Raw genomic sequence first — 23,223 nt, forward strand, 5'->3', positions numbered from 1 at the left:
TCTCCTTCTCCCCAAAGTCCTAGGTGCTATGGAGGAATATTCTGTAGGTATCCCCAGCTCAGGGCTCCTGGCCTGTTCAGGGACAGTGACTCTAGGGCAGCCTCGCCATATCCCGCACCTGCTCTTTCGGGGATAGCCTTCGGTTGCTTGCAGGGATCTCAGGTGCCTATAGCTGACCTCGACCTCTCCTTACCCATGTGACCCCTAGTCCCCCGTCAACACCCCAGTACTAGGCTGCAGGAAGGCCCCCCAACTCCAGAAGTCTAAGAGGCTGAGTTTATCCCTGTGTGGATACTCCATTTTCCTCCAAGACCCAGAGATCTCAGGAGATGTATCAAGATGTCACTTGGTGGCCAGGTGCGGTGACTCATGCCCGTAATCCCAACACTTTGGGAAGCCGAGGCGGGCGGATCACTTGAGGTCAGGAGATCGAGACCATGCTGGCTAACACGGTGAAACCCTGTCTCTACTAAAAATACAAAACATTAGCCGGGAGCGGTGGCGGGCACCTGCAGTCCCAGCTACTCAGGAGGCTGAGGCAGGAGAATTACTTGAACCCGGGAGGCGGAGGTGGCAGTGAGCCGAGATCGTGCCACTGCACTCCAGCCTGGGTGACAGAGTGAGACTCCATCTCAAAAAAAAAAAAAAAAAAAAAAAAGATGTCACTAGGCGCAAATGCCACTTTCCCTCCACGTAAGATGGGTTCAATTCAATGCAGCCTCCCCTAAGAGAAAACAGAAGATCATTACAGGGGTCGGGAGGGAGACGGTGGATTTGACACTGAGTGAAATTACTGGGCAAATGAGCTGTAAAACTCGTGGACATCAAAAGCTCTGGCGAGGGTTTCATTTATTATTATTATCTAAAATGTTAGTGTATAGGACCAGAGGACCGTCTGGTCCCAGGGCAAATGCGGGAGCTTCTATTCCAGGATCTTTCAACCCTAGCTGTCTCCACAGTGACAGACAGGCGATAGCTCTGGGTAAGCATTTTCCGACCCCCTCAGGCAAGGCCAAGTTTGTCCAATGGATGAGGGAGGACTGACTTAGCCTCCGGGGAAGAGATCCTCCCCTCAAAGTGCTGGTCTTGGCAGGGTGAGGTGGCTCACGCCTGTAATCCCAGTACTTTTGGAGGCCAAGGTGGGTGGATCACCTGAGGTCAGGAGTTCAAGACCAGCCTGGCCAACATAGTGAAACCCCGTCTCTACTAAAAATACAAAAATTAGCCAGGCACGGTGGCAGACACCTGTAATCCCAGCTACCTGGGAGACTGAGGCAGGAGAATTGCTTGAACCCAGGGGGCAGAGGTTGCAGTGAGCCAAGATTGCGCCACTGCACTCCAGACTGGGTCACAGAGCGAGATTCCGTCTCAAAAAAAAAAAAAAAAAAAAAAAAAAAAAAAAAAAAAAAAGTGCAGGTCTTGGCCAGTCTGGGGCTCCACTCAGCCCTGCTGAGTTAGAATCTGCGTTTGAACTTGAGGCTGGATGAGTCATGAGCCAGTCAGCATCTGAGAAGCCCCGGAGGGCGCACACTCATTGGTGTGTGACCCAGGGAAGCCAGTCAGCCCTCTGTGCCTCAGTGTCCCCTGCTGACAGCAAGGATGACAATGGCATCTGTGTCTTAGCATTGCTGGGAGGCCCAGCCAGGTGATACCCAGTGCCAGGCACCTAGTACGTGCTCACTAAATGTTGGCTACTTTCAAATTACTCTCCAGAGCGTGTGTTTAATTTCTTTTTATTATTTACTTATTTATTTATTTTGAGACAGAGTCTCACTCTGTCGCCCAGGCTGGAGTGCAGTGGTACAATCCCGGCTCACCGCAACCTCCACCTCCTGGGTTCAAGCCGTTCTCCTGCTTCAGCTTTCCAAGTAGCTGGTACCACAGGCGTGCACCACCACGCCCAGCTAATTGTTTGTATATTTTTGTAGAGATGCAGTTTCGCCATGTTGCCCAGGTTGGTCTTGAGCTCCTGGGCTCAAGTGATCTACTCGCAAGAGCCTCCCAAAGTGCTGGGATTGCAGGAGTGAGCCGCTGTGCCTGGCCTTCATTTTAACCATTTTAAAGCAAACAATTAAACGGCAATGTACTTCGTTCACAATGTTGTACCACCACCTCTATCTAGTTCCAGAAATTTTTCATCACCCCAAAGGGAAACCCTGTCCCCATTCGAAGTCACTCCACATTTCCGTCTTCTGCGGCCCCTCAGTGACCACTAATCTACTTTCTCTCTCTATAGACTTTTTTCTGTTCTTCATATTTCATATAAATGAATCATACAATAGGTGGGTCTGACTTCTTTCAGACTGTGGGTCTGACTTCTTTCACTTCTGATTTATTTAATTTAATTTAATTTATTTTATTTTATTTTTGAGACAGAGTCTTGCTCTGTCGCCCAGACTGGAGTGCAGTGGTGCCATCTCGGCTCACTGCAACCTCTGCTTCCTGGGTTCAAGCAATTCTCCTACCTCAGCCTCCCAAGTAGCTGGAACTAAAGGCACACACCACCACACCTGGCAAATTTTTGTGTTTTTAGCAGAGTCGGGGATTCACCACGTTGGCCAGGATGGTCTCGAACTCCTGACCTCAAGTGATCCACCTGCCTCAGCGTCCTCAAGTGCTGGAATTATAGGCATGAGCCACCACACCTGGCCTCTGATTTCTTTTTAAATTCACACTTCTTTCTTCTCCTCTACCACTTGTCTTACCCTCCATGAAATCGTCCTGGTCAGATATAAGTAACAGAACCATATTATGGACCCTACTAACTCATACATGAATTCTTGGCGAACAACACCAAAATCTTGAAGATGGTAGGCAGACACCATCTTTAAACATCTTTTTTCAGGACTCAACTCAAGGGCTACTCACTTTCTTTTCCCCAAAGGGACTACAAATTTTGGTGTCCAGTTATTTTTTTTCTCCAGCGAAAGCATCACTACATTTTCTTTTGACCCCGCCAAGGGGACACAGATTTTGTTTTTGCTTTGTTTTGTTTTGTTTTTGAAACAGAGTCTCAGTCTGTTGCCCAGGCTGGAGTACAGTGGCACAATCTCGGCTCACTGCAACCTCCGCCTCCCGAGTTCAAGTGATTCTCCTGCCTCAGCCTCCTGAGTAGCTGGGATTACAGGGTGCGTGCCACCACACCCAGCTAATTTTTTATATTTTTGGTAGAGATGGGGTTTCATCATGTTGGCCAGGCTGGTCTCGAACTCCTGACCTCAGGTGATCTGCCTGCCTTGGCCTCCCAAAGTGCTGGGATTACAGGCTGAGTTATAGTGCCTGGCTGGGAGGCAGTTTTTAGGTGATTTCTCTAGAGTCTTATGATCCGAAGGTGAATGATAATTGGATCGCAGTGGTACACTGTTGGTAGTTAATAAATATTTGTTGAACAAACAAAGCAAATCAGAATTCAAAATGACCACTGCAGGCTGGGCGCAGTGGTTCACGCCTGTAATCCCAGAGCTTTGGGAGGCCAAGGTGGGAGGATTGCTTGAGTTCAGGAGTTTAAAACCAGCCTGGGCAACAGAGCAAGATCTCGTTTCTATAAAACATTTTAAAATTAGCCAAGCGCGGTGGCCGATGCCTGTGGTCCCAACTCTCGGGAGGCTGAGGTGGGAGGATCACTTAAGCCCAGGAGTTAGAGGTTGCAGGGAGTTCTGATCATGTCACTGCATCCCAGCCTGGGCAACAGAGCAAGACACTGTATCTAAAAAAAAAAAAAAAAAAAAAAAAAAAAAACCAGAAAATGACCTCCGTAATGAATTATTGCTTTAACATGTTAATATGTTGATGACACACACAGACACTGTCTCGCCAAAGAGGCGGGATAAAAGAGGGAGATGGTGAAACACCTACCAGTTGCTCAATATTGAGGAGTCAAGAATACCTAATCAGGAAAAAAATTCAAGGAGATAGAATATAAGCAACATTACCCACCCACTCCTGCCCAAGAATGACTTAAGAGAACAGATGCATGGTTTAGTTTGTGGGAGATACATTAGAGAAATACAGTCCCCGTGGGAGAAGTTTTATTTTTTTCCTGGTACTCTGTACTGTTTCCTTTTAGCTCTCCAGTGCTGATGAAGTCAAGCAAGTTTGTGAGAGAGACAGAGAGAGAGAGAGAGAGAGAGAGAGAGAGAGAGAGAGAGAGAGAGGACGGACAGGGGATAACACATGGTGTTAAGTGTCCAGGTATTTGGTTCAGTTTCAGTATTGACCTGATGCCACTGGTTTTGCCCTGCTTGGACAAGAGGAATAATTGATCCACCCACCTTCCTTCCTTCCTTCCTTCCTTCCTTCCTTCCTTCCTTCCTTCCTTCCTTCCTTCCTTCCTTCCTTCCTTCCTTCTTTCCTTCCTTCCTTCCTTCCCTCTCTCCCTTTTCCTTCTTCCTTCCTTCCTTCTCTCCCTTTTCCTTCCTTCCTTCCCTCTCTCCCTTTTCCTTCTTCCTTCCTTCTTTCTCTCCCTTTTCCTTCCTTCCTTCCTTCCTTCCTTCCTTCCCTCCCTCTCTCCCTTTTCCTTCCTTCCTTCCTACCTTCCCTCTCTCCCTTTTCCTTCTTCCTTCCTTCTTTCTCTCCCTTTTCCTTCTTCCTTCCTTCCTTCCCTCCTTCTCTCCCTTTTCCTTCTTCCTTCCTTCCTTCCTTCTCTCCCTTTTCCTTCCTTCTGTCCCTCTCTCCCTTTTCCTTCCTTCCTTCCTTTCCTCCCTCCCTCTCTCTTTCTCTCTTTTTTTTTCTTTCTTTCCTTCTTTCTTTCTTTCTTTCCTTTCTTCCTTCCTTCTCTCTCTCTCTTTCTTTCTTTCTTCTTTCCCTTCCTCCCTCCCTACTTCCCTCCCTCCCTCCCTCCCTTCCTTCCTTCCTTCCCTCTCTCCCTTTTCCTTCTTCTTTCCTTCCTTCCTTCTCTCCCTTTTCCTTCCTTCCTTCCCTCCCTCTCTCCCTTTTCCCTCCTTTCTTCCCTCCCTCCCTCCCTCCCTCCCTCTCTTTCTTTTTCTCTCTCTCCCTTTCTTTCCCTTCCTTCCTCCCTCCCTCCCTCCCTCCCTCCCTCCCTTCCTTCCTTCCTTCCTTCCTTCCTTCCTTCCTTCCTTCCTTCCTTCCTTCCTTCCTTCCTTCCTTCCTTCCTTCCTTCCTTCCTTCCTTCCTTTTTCTCTTTCCCTTTCTTTCCTCCCTCCCTCCCTCCCTCCCTCCCTTCCTTCCTTCCTTCCCACCTTCCTTCCTCTCTCTCTTTCTTCCATCTTTTTTCTTCCCTCCTTCCTTCTCTCTCTCTGTGTCTCTCTCTTTTCTTTGTTTTGCTCTGTCACCTAGGTTGGAATGCAATGGCTTGATCATAGCTCACTGCAGCCTCAACTTCCAGGGCTCAAGTGAACCTTCTACTTCAGTCCTCCTCGTAGCTGAGACTACAGGTGTGCACCACTGCACCTGGCTAATTTATTATTATATTTTTGTTGAGATAGAGGGGTCTCCCTATGTCGCCCAGGCTGGTCTTAAACTCCTGGCCTCAAACAATCCTCTCGCCTGAGCCTCCCAAATTGCTGGCATTACAGAGGTGAGCCACTGCACCTGGCAATCTGCCTTTCAGCAATTATTTATTGAGTTCTTACTGTTGGCCAGGCACTGTGCTAGGCTTAGAGGATTCAACAGAGAATGAAACTATCATCGTAAACACAGTAATAACAATAGCAAACGCTCATATTGGGGCTTACATGTGTGGGACACTGTCCTGGACATGCTGCAGAGAATTAATTATTTCATCCTCACAATGACACTGTGAAGGATGTGCTTTTATTGTCCCCATTTTACAGATGAGGAAACTGGCCCAGAGAGGTGAAGTGATTTACCCAAGGTCACACAGCAGGAGGTGACTGATCCCGAATCCGAGCGCAAGCAGGCTGGTTGCAAAGACGGGGATATTTCTCTACCAACTCCTGGCAGCAACCATTGGTTGAGGAATATTCCAGGGGTAGCACCTGTGACCTGTCTGTCCCCTGCAGATGGTCCTCACTCTTGCAGCCAGAGGAACCGCGGGTCGGGAGCAGCAGGTGCTAGGGGCAGGGAGCCATGGGCAGACAGGAAGTGTGGGCACTGGTAGGATTTTCTAGAAGAGGCTTGTGAAGCAGAAATGTCTTTTGAGCTGGACGTTGGGATGGGGAGAGGGAAGGGTATTCAGGGTGGTGAAAGTCAGGGCTGTGGTCCGGATTGTCTCAGAGCATCAGCTTCATGTAGTGGGAAGTGAGAGTGGAAGGAATTCTGGGGCCACATCGTGGCACATATACGGGGCTGGTGAAAGGACTCACACTTTATTCAGCTGGCTGTGGAGAGAGTCTTTACGGGATTGACTGATGGATGAGCTGATTGCTTTTATGTTGTTGTTGTTGACTTTTTGTTTGTTTGCTTGCTTTTTTTTTTTTTTTTTTTTTTTTTTGAGATGAAGTTTCGCTCTTGTCGCCCAGGCTAGAGTGCAATGGTGCGATCTTGGCTCACCGCAACCTCCGCCTCCCGGGTTCAAGCGATTCTCCTGCCTCTGCCTCCCAAGTAGCTGGGATTACAGGCGTCCACCACCACACCCAGCTAATTTTGTATTTTTAGTAGAGATGGGGTTTCACCATGTTGGTCAGGCTGGTCTCGAACTCTTGACCTCAAACGATCCACCTGCCTTGGCCTCCCAGAGTGCTGGAATTACAGGCGTGAGCCACCACGCCTGGCGAGGACTCACGCTTTATTCAACTGGCTGTGGGGAGTCTTTAGGGGACTGACTGGCTAATGGATGAGCTGATTGTTTATGATGAACTGGAGGAGACAAGATTCAGGGAGGGATGAGTGTGGCCTACAGCAAATGGGAGGGGAAGGACAAGAGGACATCACCAGCTCTGATGATGAGTAGAATGTGGAAGTGAAGGAAAGAGAGAAGGAAGGAACCCCACAATATCTGGGGTGATCGATTCCACTGCATTTGGGGTTTCTTGCAAATGTGACCTCCAGAGGGCTCCCGTGAATACCTGAGTCAGGCCACATCCCTCATCTCCTTAGAGCCTTCCATGGCTCCCACCTCCCGCAGAGCAAAAGCCAGAGTTCTCCCTATGGCCCACAAGACCCTGCACCATCTGTGCCCCTCACCTCCCTGCCCTCACCTCCTGCCCCCTCACTCACTGTGCTCCAGCCACACTGGCCTCTGCACCGTCCCTTGAACACATCAGTCACACGGTCAGCCACAGTGCCTTTGCAGAGGCCTTTTCCTCTGCCGTGGAATGCTCTTCCCACAGACACCCTCCTGCATCCTCCCTCATCCTCACCTCCCTTCAGGTCTTTACTAAATGTTTCTTTCTCAGTGAGGCCATTCTGGCCACTTTACCTAAATGACAGTCAGCTTCCCCTTCCCCCTCCTCCTCTACCATTTTCTTTTCTCTGTCTGACGTTCTGTCTATTTCATGAGTTTTTCCTCTTTCTTATCCATCTCCTTCATTAGAACGCCAGCTCCAGGAGGGACTTTTGTCTCTGTTATTCATGCCTTAGTCCCCAGTGTTGAGAGCAGTGCCTGGCATACAGTAGGTGCTCAATAAATATTGCCAGATGAATGAATGAATGACGAATGGATGCATGAGTGATGGGGAGGACAACAGAGCCACGAAGTGAAGTTGGGAGGAAGAATTCAGCCTGAGATTCAGCCCAACAGCCTGCACCCCCGGGGATCTCCTCCCCTCCTTCCCCCGTCCTGCAACCTCACTCAGTGTCCTGGGGCTGCGCAACCATCCAGCAATCCTGGGCGATCTGTTCATCTCAGTGGGAGGGTACGTGTTTGTCTCACCGCACCGTGATCACACCGTCCAGCTGGTGAAGAAGAAAGTGGGTGGAACACGAGACCAGCTGTGACATGGTTTATTCTCACCAGGGAATGAACACTTCCAGCCACACTCGGGGCTATGCTGGCTTGCTGGTCTCAGCTTCCGTTCAACCTTGGCCATCTGGCCTGGCATTTTATTTAGCTCTGTTCTCATGTATGTGGGGCAGTTCTGGAGTTTTGCCCCAAGTGATGAGAGCTCTCCTTGGCCCCAGCTTTACTTTTTCTTTCATCTTGCTGGTTGCTTGTCTATGCAAAGTTGGGGCGGGAGGGGTTCCACCCTGTGCGAGATGGGGAAGCTCTGGGATGTAGCCAGAATGAGCATAAAAACCCTTGTATCTAACTATTGATGCTATCTCTACTTGTTGGTGCCTATATCCATTTATTGATGCCTATATCTACCTATTGATGCCTATATCCACTTATTGGCGGCTATATCCATCTATTGATGTCTATATCCTCTTATTGGGCCTGTAGCTACTTATTGATACCTATACCCACCTATTGGTGCCTATATTCAGTTACTGATGCTACGTCTGCTTATTGATGCCTATATCTACTTATTGGTGCCTGCGGCTACTTATTGATGCTTATGCCTACTTATTGAGCCCTATATCCACTTATTCATGCCTATATCTAGTTACTGGTGCCTATGTCTATTTATTGAGGCCTCTATCTACTTATTGATGCCTATATCCACTTATTGATGCCTGTATCTACTTATTGATGCCCATATTCACTTGTTGATGCCTATATCCATGTATTGATGCCTATATCCACTTATTGATGCCTATATTCACTTGTTGATGCCTATATCCACTTATTGATGTCTATATCTACTTATTGGTGCCTATATCCACTTATTGATGCCTATATTCACTTATTGATGTCTATATCTACTTATTGGTGCCTGTGACTACTTATTGATGCTTATGCCTATTTATTGAGGCCTGTATCCACTTATTCATGCCTATATCTAGTTACTGGTGCCTATGCTTATTTATTAAGGCCTATATCTATTTATTGGTACCTATGTCTACTTATTGGTTCCTGTATCCATGTATTGGTGCCTATATCCATTTATTGATATTTATATCCTCTTATTGGTGCCTGTAGCTACTTACTGATGTCTCTAACCACTTATTGATGCCTATATCTACTTATTGATGCCTGTATCTATTTACTGATGCCTATATCCACTTATTGATGTCTGTAGCTACTTATTGATGCTTATGCCTACTTATTGGTGTCTACATCTACTTATTGGTGCCTATGTCCATTTATTGGTGCCTATATCCATTTATTGGTGTCTATATCTACTTATTGGGGCTTACATCTTTTTTTTTTTTTTTTTTTTTTTTGAGACACAGTCTTGCTGTATCACCCAGGTTGCAGTGCAGTGGTGTGATCCCTGCTCACTGCAACCTCCACCTCCTGGGTTCAAGTGATTCTCCTGCCTCAGCCTCCTAAGTAGCTGGGACTACAGGTGTGTGTCACCATACCTGGCTAATTTTTTTTGTTTGCATTTTTAGTAGAGATGGAGTTCCACCATATTGCCCGAGCTGGTCTCAAACTCCTGAGCTCAAGCAATCCGCCTGCCTCAGCCTCCTAAAGTGCTGGGATTACAGGTATAAGTCACCGCACCTGGCCGTGCCTACATCTATTGATTCATGCCTATATTCACTTACCGGTGCTAATACCCACTTATTGATGCCTATATCTACTTATTGGTATTTATATTCAATTATTGGTGCCTATAACCACTTATTGATACCTGTATTCACTTATTCTTTTTTTTTTTTTTTGAGACAGAGTCTCGCTCTGTCACCCAGGCTGGAGTGCAATGGCACGATCTTGGCTCACTGCAACCTCCACCTCCCAGGTTCAAGCGATTCTCCTGGCTCAGCCTCCTGAGTAGCTGAGATTACAGGCATGTGCCACCATGCCCGGCTAATTTTTGTGTTTTTAGTAGAGATGGGGTTTCACACATTGGCCAGATTGGTCTCGAACTTCTGACCTCAAGTGATCATGCACCACCCACATCATTTTTTTTTTTTTTTTTTGAGATGAAGTCTCGCTTTTGTCCCCCAGGCTGGAGTGCAATGGTGCGATCTTGGCTCACTGCAACCTCCGCCTCCCGGGTTCAAGCGATTCTCCTGCCTTGGCCTCCCGAGTAGCTAGGATTATAGGTGTGCACCACCACGCCTGGCTAATTTTTGTGTTTTTAGTAGAGATGGGGTTTCTCCATGTTGGCTAGGCTGGTCTCAAACTCCTGACCTCAGGTGATCCACCCCCCTTGGCCTCCCAACGTGCTGGGATTGCAGGCGTGAGCCCCCACACCCGGCCGCACCACATGTTTTTGTTTATCCATCCCGCTGTCAATGCACATTTGGGTTGTTTCCTGGTTCTGAGTTTTCAATTCTAGGAAGATCCTTATCAGTTGCTCCACACCTGGCTCCCTACCATGGAGAGTGTTTGTTCAGGGCCTGGAAATCGCTTTTACTCTCAGCCAAATAAAACATCATCCGGAAGGTGACAAATGCATCTGAAGGTTGATTACAAATGACATTTAGATGATCTTCATCCCGGCGCCTCCTTAGGAGCCGTTAGAATCCACGGTCTGCTGATTTTCACACTCTGTGGCCTAGAACTTGGGAGGGGAGGCCATTTCCCTGGGTCTTAGCAACCCTGGTTTTGTCCAGGGCTGGATTAAGATGTTTAATTGGTGGAGCTTTTAGCACACAGAGAAAGGCAGGGTCAAATGACAAGTGGAAGAGAGAGGATCAAGGCCAGAGAGAGAGAGAGAGAACAAGAGAGAGGAGGGGAGGAGATGTGATTTCAAACATAGATGTGTTTTTAAGCTGCTTTTCTTTTTTATTTATTAAAAAATTTTCTTTAGACAGTCTTGTTCTGTTGCCCAGGCTGCAATGCAGGGGCGCAGTCTCGGCTCACTGTAATCTCTGCCTCCTAGGCTCAAGCGATTCTCGTGCTTCGGCCTCTCGAGTAGCTGGGATTATAGGTGCCTGCCACCACACCTGGCTAATTTTTGTATTTTGTATTTTTAGTAGAGACGGAGTTTCACCCTGATGGCCAGGCTGGTCTTGAACTCCTGACCCCAAGTGATCTGCCTGCCTCAGCCTCCCAAAGTATTTAAGCTGCTTTTAAAGGAACACTTCTGTGCTCTCAACCAGGACTCCACACCTGTGTATATTCCACTCGAATGCAAACCCCCCGAAGTGCTGGGATTACAGGTGTGAGCCACCTCGCCCAGCCTTACACTCTTTGACAGGGCAACTCCACCTCTGGGGATTTATTCTACAGACATACTTGTAGCAGAACCTGAAGGTCTACAATGCAGGACATTGGCTGCAACATTCTTGGGAATAGCAAGAAATCAGAAAGACCCAGAGATCCAGACCAGATACATTTGATGGAGTCATTGAAAAATACTATCGGAAACTGGGTATGGTGGTGTGTGCCTGTAATCTCAGCCACTCGGGAGGCTGAGGCAGTAGGATTGCTTGAGCTTAGGAGGTTGAGGCTGCAGTGAGCTATGATCGTGCCACTGTACCCCAGCCTGGGTGACATAGCAAGACCCCATCTCAAAAAACAGCAACATAAAAATAAACTATAGGAACTGATATGGAATGTTGGTAAGAAACATTCCTATAGGAGCTGATTTGGAATGTTATCTATTACTAAGTATAAAAAAGTTGTAGACTTTTAATATATATGTATGTATGTATATACACATATATAATCTCACAAATTCCATGTTTGTAAAAAATTATTCTACATGTAACTGCCTATTAATTTTTCTATTGCTGCCATTCCAAATTACCACAAAATAAATGCCTTAACCACACTCAGTGGGCCGGGGGCGGTGGCTCACACCTGTAATCCCAGCACTTTGGGAGGCCAAGGTGGGCGAATCAGCTGACGTCAGGAGTTCAAGACCGGCCTGGCCAACATGGTGAAACCCTGTCTCTACTAAAAATATCAGAATTAACCAGGCATGGTGGCAGGTGCCTGTACTTCCAGCTACTCCGGAGGCTGAGGCATGAGAATCGCTTGAACCCAGGAAGTGGAGGTTGCAGTGAGCCATGATCGTACCACTGCACTCCAGCCTAGACGACAGAGTGAGACTCCATCTCAAACAAAACAAAACAAAACAAAAAACAAAACAAAACAAAACAAACCACTCACTTAATATCTCACAGTTTCTGTAGGTCAGAAATCCAACAGGCCTGGCTGGACTGAAATCAAAGTGTTGCTTGGCTGTGCTTCCTTCCAGAGGCTCTAGGGAAGAATCTTGTTTTCTTTTTCTTTTTCTTTTTCTTTTGATGGAGTCGCACTCTGTCACCCAGGCTGGAGTGCAGTGGCACAATCTCGGCTCACTGCAAGCTCTGCCTCCCAGGTTCACACCATTCTCCTGCCTCAGCCTGCCGAGTAGCTGGGACTACAGGCGCCCGCCACCACGGCTAATTTTTTGTATTTTTAATAGAGACGGGGTTTCACCGTGTTAGCCAGGATGGTCTCGATCTCCTGACCTCGTGATCCGCCCACCTCGGCCTCCCAAAGTGTTGGGATTACAGGCGTGAGCCACTGTACCCAGTCCTGTTTTGTTGTTCATTTAAGTTGTTGGCAGAATCCAGTTTCATGCTGTGTAGGACTGGAGTCCTGTTTCCTTGCTGGCTGTCAGCAGGGGTCATTCTCAGCTTCCAGGGGCGGCCTGCATTCCCCGGCTCGTGGCCTCCTTCATCTCAGAGCCAGCAATAGCGGTTCGAGTCCATCTCTTGGACTTTCTTTTAAGAAACAGGGCCTCGCTCTGTATGCCAGGCTGGAGTGCAGTGGTGCGATCATAGCTCACTGCAGCCTCAACTTCCCCGGCTCAAGTGATTCTCCCACCTTGGCCTCTCATTTTTAGTTTTTAAATTTTCCTCCAAGATGGGAGGAAAAAGACATTTTCCCATTCCAGAGAATAAAAGGAGAGCTTGTAAGGTTACAGTCCAGCCCCTGCCTGGCTCTATGTTGAATTCCTTAGATAAAGGACATATTGGGGCTTCCTGAGCTCCCATCCCCTTCCAAGGAGCATCTTTCCCCTTCCTTTTTTTTTTTTTTTTTTGAGTCAGGGTCTCACTCTGTCATCCCAGCAAGAGTGCAGTGGTGCAATCATAGCTCACTGCAGCCTTGATCTCCTGGGTTCAAGTGGTCCTCTGGCCTCAGCCTCCTGGGTAGCTAGGACTACAGGCGCACGCCACAATGCCTGGCTCCAGCATCACGTGCTTTTCCAATATGTATGATGAACCTGCAAAGTTTCAGAGAATGTTTTTCCTTTACTTTTCAAAAATTAAGTGCTGTATCTTTTACTCGTTTTTACCAGTTGTGACCACTTCTTTCGTTTGTGAGTGGTGAAGCCTGGTGACTGCCACAGCCATGTAAATGTTTCTGTCCACATGGGAGGGTGACAGAAAGCACCCCCAGACTTCCCTGTGGTCCTTCCTTCTCTGTCTCTTCCCCTAGAGCTCCTGGACCAGGCTGTGTGAATCGGGAGCATCTCCAGCTACCATCCGGTTGCCATGGCAATTCAGGCCAGTCCAGGCTTGCCGACGGTGGGGTCAACCCCCATTTCAGGTGTGGGAAAGTAGTGGGTACCACCGATACCTGGCATAGCGGACAGCTGCTATGATTGTTATTCCATCAACAATGAGGCCTTCTGTGGCCTCAGGCTTCGGGTTGTTTATTTTCTTCTATTTACTTTTTCCATTGTCTTCTCTTTGGCGCTGTCTGTTGGTGGAACCCGGCTGATTCTCGATGAAGCCATGCCCGTGCACTTTGCCACTTCCTCCGTGCTGAGGTTAGGCAAACAGAGAGAGAGAGAGAGAGAGAACAGCACATTTGGTCATGGGGTCCCCACAGGTGCCAGGCGCAGGCACCCAGCTGGGGAGGGAGCGACCGCTGGCTGGAAATGTGTTTGTTTCTCGTGTGTACACAAAGGACAGCTGGGGCTCCGTTGGAACCGCTCACGAGCGCTCTGCAAAGCATCCTTGGTGGTGTAGCTGGAGCGGCTGACCCCCTTTCCTGCAGATGCCCCGCTCTGCCCACCTGCCCCAGGTTAACACTAGACCAGGTGTGGACCTAGCCCTTTCCGTGGCCCAGCGCTGTGCTCATTGCACTGACTTCTCATGGCGGAGCCTAATAACCCTTCACGACAACGGCTCTTTGAAGTACTTGCCATGATCCCCACATTGTGGAGAAGAAAACGGAGATTCAGAGGCTTAGGCAATTTTCCTGGAACCCAACAGTTCATTGTTGTGTGAAGAGGTGGGACCAGAATATGCCTTATTTCCTGGCATACTTTATCCCTTCCCTACTTAGAAAAACATCCCAGGCTGGGCACGGTGGCTCATGCCTGTAATCCCAGCACACTGGGAGGCTGAGGCGGGAGGACCATTTGAGGCCAAGAGTTAGAAATCAGCCTGGACAATATAGTGAGACCCCTTTTCTCAAAAAATAAAATAAAATAATTAGCTAGGCATAGTGGTGTGCACCTGTGGTCCCAGCTACTCGAGAGGCTGAGGTAGGATGATCGATTGATTTCAGGAGTTCTAGGCTACAGTGAGGTAGGATCATGCCTCTGCACTCTAGCCTGGGTGGCAGAGACCCTATCTCAAAAATAATAATAAAATGGCTGGGCACGGTGGCTCACGCCTGTAATCCCAACACTTTGGCAGGCCGAGGCGGGAGGATCACCTGAGGTCAGGAGATCGAGACCAGTCTGGCCAACATGGTGAAGCCCCATCTCTACTAAAAATACAAAAATTAGCTGGGCATGGTGGTGGGCGCCTGTATCCCAGCTACTCAGGAGGCTGAGGCAGGAGAATCGCTTGAACCCAGGAGGCAGAGGTTGCAGTGAGCTGAGATCACGCCACTGCACTGCAGCCTGGGCGACAGAGTGAGACTCTGTCTCAATAATAATAATAATAATAATAATAATAATAAAATTAAAAATAAATACATAAAATTGAAAAGTCCCAGACTGCTGGTGGTGATTTGGAAGGGGCTTAATGACATTTTCCTGGGTAGACTCATTCCTAAAATTATTCATTCATTCAGGCAAGAAATAGTGAAGGTACTGGGGACTCAATGGCAAATGAGGCAGGCCAAGATCCTTGTTCAAATTCAGCTGAGATCCTATCAGGGAGGTGGATGTTATAGAAGCCCGCATGTATGTACTGGTCTCAGGGAGCAACAAACACCATAAGGAAGACCTCACAGGCGAGTGTGATGAGAGCACTTGCTGGCGGTGGTGCTTTGGGCGGATGTTTCTGCAAGCCGGCATCTGATCACGGCCTTGCATGAAGACAGGAAGCTGGCCTGTCTGAGACTAGCGGAAAAGCATTCCAGGAAGAGGGAACAGCAGGTGCGAAGGCGGAATGAGCTTGGCACAGCCCAGAAACAGGGAGGAGGACAGTGATTCTGGGGCTAAAAGGGTAACAGGGAGAAGGGGAGGGGACAAAGTTACAGGGATGGGGCAGCCTGGGAGGATGCCGCTTGTGTTCCAGCAAAAGCAAATGTGCTGATTGACATTTTTTATTTTTATTTTTATATATTGTTGTTATTATTTTTTGAGATAGAGTCTCTGTTGCTCAGGCTGGAGTGTAGTGGCACGATCTCGGCTCACTGCAACCTCTGCCTCTTGGATTTAAGCAACTCTTCTGTCTCAGCCTCTTGCTGGGGTTACAGGCACGTGCCACCATGCCCGGCTAAGTTTTGTGTTTTTAGTAGAGACGGGGTTCCACCATGTTGGCCAGGCTGGTGTTGAACCCTTGACCTCAGGTGATCCGCCCACCTCGGCCTTCCAAAGTGCTGGGATTACAGGGGTGAGCCACTGCGCTCAGCCTTGTTTTTATTTTCACTTTTTTTTTTTTTTGAGACAGAGTCTCGCTCTGTCACCCAGGCTGGAGTGCAATGATGCAATCTTGGCTCACTGCAAACTCCTCCTCACGGGTGAAAGTGATTCTCCTGCCTCAGCCTCCCAAGTAGCTGAAATTATGGTGCCCAGCATCATGCCTGGCTAAGTTTTGTATTTTTAGTAGAGACGGGGTTTCACCATGTAGTCCAGGCTGGTCTCGAACTCCTGACCTCAGGTGATCCTCTTGCCTTGGCCTCCCAAAGTGCTGGGATTACAGGCATGAGCCTCCATGCCTGGCTTATTTTTATTTTTGAGACAGGGTTTCACTTTGTCGTCCAGGCTGCAGTGCAGTGGCTTGTTAATAGCTCACTGCAGCCTCAACTTCCTGAGTTCGGGTGATCCTCCTACCTCAGCCTTCTGAGTAGCTGGGATTACCATTGCCGTTGCGTGCCACCACGCTTCGCTAATTAATTTTTTTTTTTTTTGCACAGAGTCTCGCTATGTTGTTCAGGCTGGTCTTGAACTCCTGGGCTTAAAAGATGCTCCTGCCTTAGGCTCCCAGAGTGTTGAGATTATAGGCATAGCCCCCACGCCCAGCTCTCAGGATATATTTTGGAAGTGAGTCGATGGTACCTGCGGATGGATTTGATGCCCGGAGTTAAGGGAAGCAGGAACCATGATTGACAACTCAATTTCTGGCTTGGGTATCAGGGTGAATTTGGGGGCCTCTAATGAGATGGGGGAGACGGGGAAATTGAGCATCCCATGTCAGGCTGTGGGATAAGCACGTGCACGTCTCCAAAGATGTCACCTGGGATATGCGCCTTAGGTTTTGACTTCCTGCTTCTCTTCCTACCTTCCCAGGTAGAAACACTCCTTCTTCTTTCAGAACTTAATTAATTAATTAATTAATCTTCAGAGATGGGGCCTCATTCTGTCACCCAGGCTGGAGTTCAGTAGCGTGATCATTGCTCACTGCAGCCTTGACCTCCTGGGCTGATTCTCCCGTCTCAGCCTCCTGAGTAGCTGGGACCACAGGTGAGAGCCACAGAGCCTGGCTTGTTCAGAATCTTTGCCACCAAAGTGCTTACACTGTGTCCAGTTTCTGGGATTTTAGTTAATGTGTGGGTACTACACAGCCCACCCAACCTGTAAACTGGATTCTTTCTCTTTTTTCTGAGAAGGAGTCCTACTCTGTCGCCCAGGCTGAAGTGCAGTGGCGCAATCTCCGCTCACCGCAACCTCCACCTCCCAGGTTCAAGCGATTCTCCTGACTCAGCCTCCCGCGTAGCTGGAACTAGAGATGTGCACCACCACACCCGGCTAATCTTTGTATTTTTAGTAGAGCTGGGGTTTCACCATGTTGGTCAGACTGGTATCAGATTGCTGACCTCAAGTGATCCGCCCGCCTTGGCCTCCCAGAGTGCTGGATAACAGGCCTGAGCCACCGAGCCCAGCCGATTCTTTCTTTCTTTAATATTGATGTGGCCGGGCGCGGTGGCTTACACTTACCATCCCACAGCTTTGGAAGACCGAGACAGGAGGCTCATTTGAGGTCAGGAGCTTGAGACCAGCTGGGAGATCCCGTCTCTATGAAAAATTTAAAAATTAAAAAAATTAGCCTGCTGTGGTGGCACGGGCCTGTGGTCCCAGCTGCTTGGGAAGATCACTTGAGCCCAGGAATTCAAGGGTGCTGTGAGTTATGAGGGCGCCACTGTGCTCCCACCTGGGCGACAGAGCAAGACCCTGCCTCTTAAAAAAAAAAAAAAAAGAAAAAGAAAAAGAAAAATTTATATGTGCAGTAAGAATATTTTGGGGGAGGGGTGAAATAAACCCTTGTACCTGGAGCACTCTTGAATCAGTTTTCAGTTTTATTTCTGTGAAATGGGAAGAAAAATGGCATCCGTGCAAAAGTGGTTATAAAAGGAAAGCAGATTTCTTTTTCAGTGCAATGGGAAAGTATTTGGCAAAACAACAAAAGACTTTACAGATGCACAATCGTGGGCAATTAAGAGTGAGGTTTCACAGGAGTAAATTGAAGCTTAAAGACGTCATGAAGGATAGATCTATTAAACTCCATTAATTATGGGATTTGGAAAGAAACCAGAAAGTACCTGCATTTGTTAAGCTGATACTGAGTTGATCTGCTTAGGAGAGGCTGGGAGAGTTCTCGTTTCTTTGCATGCTTAAAGCAGGGTGAGAGGAAATGGAATGGAGATCATTCTTCCCTCCTTCCTTCCTTCAGCTGGTTCTTTGCAATCTGGGGGCAGCCTCATCCTGTGCACCACCTACTTATACCTGTGGGTGTTGGAGTGACTTACGAAATGTTTCTGCATGGGGTTGAGCTTCTTAATTTGTTTTCTTTGTTTCTTTTTCCTTTTTCTCTCTACTTTCTTTCTCTCTCTTCTCTTTTATTCCTCCTTTCTTTTCTTTTCTTTCTCTCTCCTTTCATCCTTTTTCTCTTTTCTTTCTTCTTTCTTTTTCTCTTATCTGTCTTTCTCTTCTTTCTCTCTTTCTTTCTCTTCCTCTCTCTCCTTTCTCTCTTTTCTTTCTTTTTCTCTTTCTCTCTCTTCTTCCTCTCCCCTCTTTTCTTTCACTTTCTTTCTTTTCCTTTTCTTTTTCTCCTTCTCACTCCTTTCTTTTCTTTCTCTTTCTCTCTTTTCTTTGTTTTTCTCATTCTCTCTCCTGTCTTTCTCTTTCTCTTCTTTCTCTCCCCTCTTTTCTTTTTTCTCTCTCATTTCTTTCTCTCTTCTCTTTCTCTTCTTTCTCCCTCCTTCCTTCCTCTTTGACAGGTTCTTTCTTTCTTTCTTTCTTTCTTTCTTTCTTTCTTTCTTTCTTTCTTTCTTTCCTTCTTTCTCTTTCCTTCCTTCCTTCCTTCCTTCCTTCCTTCCTCCTTCCTTCTTTCTTCCTTCTTTCTTTCTTTCTTTCTTTCTTTCTTTCTTTCTTTCTTTCTTTCTTTCTTTCTTTCTTTCTTTCTTTCTTTCTTTCTTTCTTTCTTTCTCTCCTTTTGAGACAGGGTCTCCCTTCCCTTCCCCTTCCCCTTCCCCTTCCTCTTTCTTTCTCTCTTTCTTTCTTTCTTTCTCTTTCTCTCTCTCTCCCTCCCTCTCTCTTTTCCTGCCTTCCTGCCCTCCTGCCTGTCTACCTGCCTGCCTTCCTGCCTGCCTGCCTGCCTGCCTGCCTGCCTTCCTTCCTTCCTTCCTTCCTTCCTTCCTTCCTTCCTTCCTTCCTTCCTTCCTTCCTTTCTTCCTTTCTTCTTGATGGAGTCTCAGTCTGTCACCCAGGGCTGGAGTGCAATGGTGTGATCTTGGCTCACTGCAACCTCTGCCTCCTGGGTTCAAGTGATTCTCCTGCCTCAGCCTCCCGAGTAGCTGGGATTACAGGTGCCCGCCACCATGCCTGGCTAATTTTTGTATTTTTAGCAGAGACGGGGTTTCACCATTTTGGCCAGGCTGGTCTTGAACTCCTGACCTCAAGTGATCCTCCTGCCTCGACCTCCCAAAGTTCTGGGATTACAGGCATGAGCCACTGTGCCTGGCCTCTTTCCTTCTCTTTCTCTCTTTCTTTCTGTCCTCTTTCTCTCTCTTTTCTTTCTGTCCTCCCTTCTTTCTCTCCCTTTCTTTCTTTTTTCTCTTTCTCTTTTCTTTTCTTTTCTTTTATCTTCTCTTCTCTTCTCTCTCTCCCCTTCCTTCCTTCTTTCTCTTTCTTTCTAACAAGGTAGCCTATCTGTAGCCCAGGCTGGAATGCAGTGGTGCAATCATAGTTCACTGCGGCCTTGAACTCCTGGGTTCAAGGTATCCTCCCATCTGTGCCGTTTGAGTGTCTAGGACTACAGGTACATGCCACCTGGCTAGTTTAAAAAAAAATTTTTTTTTTCATTTTTTTGTTTCTGTTTTTAGAGACAGGGTCTTACTATATTGCTCAGGCTGGTCTCAAACTTCTGGGCTGAAGTAATCCTCCGCCCTCGGCCACCCAAACTGTTGTGATTGCAGGCGTGAGCCACTGGGCGTGGCCTAATTCTATTTCATTCATGCCAGCCTCCGAATAGGTACGCTTTTCTTGGACAGATACTGAGAGGCTAGTCGCAGGGGCTGACTCAGGTGGGAAACATCACTATGGGACTGGAAATATGCTTTTGGGTGAGGTGTGGATTCCAAAAGCCATGGACCACGTCACCCACAGCCACACGGGCCTCGTTGTTCCTTGAGACACACAGTCCTGTCTCAAGACCCTTGCACGTGCTGTTCCTTCGGCCTGGAAAGCTCTTCCCTCAGATACCCACGTGGCTCCCCTCCTCCCTCAGGCCTCTCTCAGATGTCACCTCCTCAGTGAGGCTGTCTCTGCGTCCCTATTTAATAAAGTAACCAGGGCCGGGCGCGGTGGCTCAAGCTTGTAATCCCAGCACTTTGGGAGGCCGAGACGGGCGGATCACGAGGTCAGGAGATCGAGATCATCCTGGCTAACACGGTGAAACCCCGTCTCTACCAAAAAAATACAAAAAATTAGCAGGGCAAGGTGGCGGGCGCCTGTAGTCCCAGCTACTCGGGAGGCTGAGGCAGGAGAATGGCGTAAACCCGGGAGGCGGAGCTTGCAGTGAGCTGAGATCCAGCCACTGCACTCCAGCCTGGGCGACAGAGCGAGACTCCGTCTCAAAAAAAAAAAAAAAAAAAATAAATAAATAAATAAAATAAAAAAATAAAGTAACCAGTCTACCCAACCCTTCTTCTTCTTCTTCCTCTTCTTCTTCTTCTCCTCCTCTTCTTCTTCTTCTTCTTCTTCTTCTTCTTCTTCTTCTTCTTTTGACACAGGGTCTCACTTCATTGCTCAGATAGGAGTTCAGTGGGACGATCACGGCTCACTGCAATTTCAACATCTCAGGCTCAGACAATCCTCCTGCCTCAGCCTCCTGAGTAGCTGGGACTACAGACACGTGCCACCATGCCTGGCTAATTTTTAAAAAATTATTTGTAGAGACAGGGTCTTATTACGTTGCCCAGGCTGGTCTTGAACTCCTGGCCTCAAGTGATCCTCCTGCCTTGGCCTCCCAAGTGCTGGGTTTACAGGCATGAGCTACTGCACCCAGCCTACACACCTTACCCCTCTTTGTTAAGGACTCAGTGGTGTCTTCCCAAATTCGTATGTTGAAGTCTAAACTCCAGTATCTTAGAATGTGGCTGTATATGGAGACAGGACCTTTACAAAGGTAATTAAGGTAAAAGGAGGTCAGGTGAGTGGCGCTAATTCAATATTACTGGTGTTCTTATAAGAAGAGATTAGCCACAAAAAGACCTCAGTAAGTGTGTGAGGTAATGCATATGTTAATTAGCTCAAGTTAGCCATTCCACAATGCATACGTGTTTGAGAACATCATGTTGGACATCATAAATATATACAATTTTGTAATCCCAGGTACTCGGGAGGCTGAGGCAGGAGAATTGCTTGAAACTAAGAGGTGGAGGTTGCAGTGAGCTGAGATCGTGCCACTGCACTCCAGCCTGGGCAACAAGAGTGAAACTTCATCTCAAAAAAAAAAAAATACATATATATGTATGTGTGTGTGTGTGTGTGTGTGTATATACAATTTTTATTTGTCAATTTAAAAACTTGTTTTTTTTGAGACATGGTCTGGCTTTGTCACCCAGGCTAGTGTGCAGTGGCACAATCTTGACTCACTGCAACCTCTGCCTCCCAGGGTCAAGTGTTCCTCCCACCTCAGCCTCCCAAGTAGCTGGAACTACAGTCATGTGCCACCATGCCTGGCTAATTTTTGTATTTTTAGTAGAGATCGGGTTCTGCTACGTTGCCCAGGCTGGTCTCAAACTCTTAGGCTCAGAAAATCTGCCTGCCAAAGTGCTAGGATTACAGGCATGAGCCACCACACCTGGTCTTTTGGCCCTTCCCAGCACTTTTCTTTTCTTTTCTTTTTTGTTTTGAGATGGAGTCTTGCTCTGTCCCCCAAGCTGGAGTGTGGTGGCGCTATCTCGGCTCACTGCAAGCTCCGCCTCCCGGGTTCACGCCATTCTCCTGCCTCAGCCTCCCAAGTAGCTGGGACTACAGGCGCCCGCCACCATGCCCGGCTATTTTTTGTATTTTTAGTAGAGATGGGGTTTCGCCATGTTAGTCAGGATGGTCTCGATCTCCTGACCTCGTGATCCTCCGGCCTCAGCCTCCCAAAGTGCTGGGATTACAGGCATAAGTCTCCGTGCCTGGCGACCCTTCCCATCACTTTTCAACTCCTAATCTCTATATAATGTACCCACTTATTTTGTTCCTTGTCTGTCTCCCTCCTAGAATGTCTTGTCCATGAGGGTGGGGACATATGCCAGTCTTATTCATGGTTGCGTCCCCAGGATCTAGCACAGGGCCAGGCACAAATTGGGTGGTCGCTCAGAGTTTGTTGAATGATTAAGTGATTGGAGATAAAGATCCTGGGGCTACAAGGTCCTTTGGTGTGTTGAGTGTCCACTGATAAATGTGTGAGTGTAGGAAACCCTGTCTCTTTTCTCTTTTCAAAAACCAGCTGTTGGCCGGGCACGGTGGCTCATGCCTGTAATCCCAGCACTTTGGGAGGCAGAGGCGGGCGGATCACTCGAGACCAGGAGTTCGAGACCAGCCTGGCCAACATGGTGAAACATGAAACATGGTGAAACCCTGTCTCTACTAAAAATTGAAAATTTAGCTGGGTGTGGTGGCAGACACCTGTAGTCCCAGCTACTCAGGAGAATCACTTGAACCTGGGAGGCAGAGGTTGCAGTGAGACAAGACCACGCCATCACTCCAGCCTGGGCAACAGAGTAAGACTCCATCTCAAACAAACAAACAAACAAACAAACAAACAGCTGTAACCTGGTGTGGTGGTGTGCACCTGTCATCCCAGCTACTCAGGAGGGAGGCCAAGGCAGGAGGATCACTAGAGTCCAGCAGTTCCAGACCAGCCTGGGCAATGTAGCAAGATCCCATCTCTAAAAAAAATAAAAATGAAGTTAAAAGAAACAGAGAACCTGGTGAGAAGCAGTGTGGCTGGACAGGTGGCCACTCCCATGTGGATTTATTTATTTATTTATTTATTTATTTTTAGAGACAGAGTCTCACTGTCACCCAGGCTGGAGTGCAGTGGTAAGACCATGGCTCACTGCAACCTCCACCTCCTGTGTTCAAGCAATTCTCCTGCCTCAGCCTCCCAAGCAGCTGGGATTACAGGCATGCGGATTACAGGCATGGGCCATCACACTCGGCTAATTTTTGTATTTTTTATAGACAGGGTTTCACCATGTTGGCCAGGCTGGTCTCAAACCCCTGACCTCAGGTGATCCGCCCGTCTCTGCCTCCCAAAGTGCTAGGATTACAGGCCTGAGCCACTGCACCCGGCCTCCCATGTGCATTTAAAACTGCCTCTTGAACTCACCCTTTCAGCTTTCCAGAGCTCGCAGGACCCAGGGACTGAGGGCGAGCGAACCCCCAGGCTCATGGTGGCTCATTTTGCAGA

At 47.9% G+C, this 23,223-nt stretch overlaps 2 protein-coding genes across 35 annotated transcripts in view; both read right to left on the reverse strand.

Moving 5' to 3' along the window:
• C19H19orf53 (chromosome 19 C19orf53 homolog) overlaps positions 1-23,223 on the reverse strand; it is a 542,027-nt gene that overhangs the window by 154,440 nt on the left and 364,364 nt on the right. The window contains exon 1 of one of the 34 annotated variants that reach the window (XM_050770958.1): positions 10,157-10,161. The exons of 31 other annotated variants lie outside the window; for them this stretch is intronic. The gene's annotated coding sequence lies outside the window, so the exon portion shown is untranslated. Of the gene's footprint in view, positions 1-245; positions 250-7,691; positions 7,696-10,156; positions 10,162-23,223 lie in introns of those variants that run through there. 2 more of the 34 variants (XM_050770948.1, XM_050770980.1) reach the window with 2 other exon arrangements.
• The window catches only part of YJU2B (YJU2 splicing factor homolog B), a 595,535-nt gene that overhangs the window by 138,756 nt on the left and 433,556 nt on the right, over positions 1-23,223 (reverse strand). The gene's annotated exons all lie outside the window — the stretch shown is intronic.

The sequence above is a fragment of the Macaca thibetana genome, chromosome 19 (genome assembly GCF_024542745.1).
Source record: "Macaca thibetana thibetana isolate TM-01 chromosome 19, ASM2454274v1, whole genome shotgun sequence".
Taxonomy (NCBI): domain Eukaryota; kingdom Metazoa; phylum Chordata; class Mammalia; order Primates; family Cercopithecidae; genus Macaca; species Macaca thibetana.